At 39.8% G+C, this 1,666-nt stretch overlaps 1 pseudogene; it reads left to right on the forward strand.

The window, feature by feature from the left end:
* Positions 1–306: 306 nt before the first annotated feature.
* Positions 307–425, forward strand: LOC134937736 (5S ribosomal RNA; annotated as a pseudogene).
* Positions 426–1,666: the final 1,241 nt, after the last annotated feature.

Below are 1,666 nucleotides of genomic sequence, written 5' to 3' on the forward strand. Positions count from 1 at the left end.
ATAAACTGTCACGTCGCGAGATGTTTTGGATATTCCAATTACAGACATTACACCCAAAAGGAATCAATGACAGCTATGAGATTGCTCCCTTTTTATGAAATACAGTATTAAACTCCTCATTCATGTTCCCATTCCCCCACTACCCTCCTCCCCTCCCCCCACACCATTCCCAGTCCTCCCTACCCCCCTTCCCCCCTAACTTCCCTCTCTGAAATATTCACTACCTCACATCATTTTTAAACACTGTGTAAAATAAAGAAACCCACTTATATTAAGTTTGGAGTAACAACCCAGAAGGCACAACGTTGTTACAGTCATACCACGCTGGAAATGCCCGAACACGCCCAATCTTGGAAGCCAAGCAGTGTTGGTCCTGATCAGTACCAGTAAGGGGGACCACCTGGGAAGATCAGGTACTGTATAGAACGAGAACACCATAGTTGAATTAACTGACACAGGGTCTTCTATAAGAGCACTAGAAGTCACATGCACGGTATCTTGTAATGACATTAACCATTAACTTAAACACTCCCACTTTAAGATAAGTTTCACACTCAGTCTGTATATAGATGTAATAACAACAAAAAAACTTCTCACTTATCCTGAGTCACTAACTAATGCACTGACACCTGCTACCTAAATGTATTGATCTACTTTTTCCTCAACTTCATAAAGCAGCAATGCCCATACCTTTGTTTTGTAAACATGTAAAATAGTCTTTTTTTCTACTATTTTTATTGCATTTTCTTGTTTCCATTATTTGTAGCTAATATGAGAAACTAGATCAGTTGTTTATAAACAACAATGCACCTCTGATATTATCACTTGTTTTTATTTTTTTATGGAATCGTTTCCATGGATACTGGGGCACCTGAAAGGTAAATGTGTCCGATGGACTACTGGAAAATGGCCACCACAACCAGGAGATATATGGATATAATCCTTCTGAATATGGCCGCTGATGTATGGACACAATAAAGTCAAGACTCCCCCCTATGAATTACAGCCACTGAGAACAGCCATTGGGCACAAGCACAGAGGACCGCGTTGAAGCTCTAAACAGCCGCAGGCGCATGCGCAGATGCAACCGGAAGTGGGGCGGAAGTGGGGCGGAAGTGACGCGGCGCGTCCTCCGTCACCAGAAGTGTGATGCAAGTACCGCCAATACACCATTTGAAACTGTCTAAAGTGTTTTCTGACCTTTTAACATACTCGTTTTTATATATAATCAGCTCCTAGAAATCTGCTAGCAATTAGGCTGCATTGACAAATAGTTTTAAAGCATGCTTCACATAATTGAATCACATGACTCCCCATGATGTCACAACCCTCCCACCAAGCACTATGGCTATAAATAGACATGCAGTTTCATTCTGTCCCTACCCCTTGAAGAAGTCTTATGAGATGAAACGCGTTGGAGGACCTGTACCTACCTCATTTTGAGATAAGGAAAATCTATTTTACTTGTTCTTAACATAGTTTTATACGTTCATCTAAGTGCTTTTAGTATGTATTATTGTCCCATTTTTTATATTTGTCTCTGTTATGTTTAACTTTTAATATTTGTGGTAATAAATAGTTTTTACTTTATTGTAATTGGCAATCTTTACTTTTTTGACATTGTTGTCACTACATATCCCTCATCCCCCCTTTCTCCTACAATTTT

This window comes from Pseudophryne corroboree, chromosome 6 (assembly GCF_028390025.1).
Source record: "Pseudophryne corroboree isolate aPseCor3 chromosome 6, aPseCor3.hap2, whole genome shotgun sequence".
NCBI lineage: Eukaryota > Metazoa > Chordata > Amphibia > Anura > Myobatrachidae > Pseudophryne > Pseudophryne corroboree.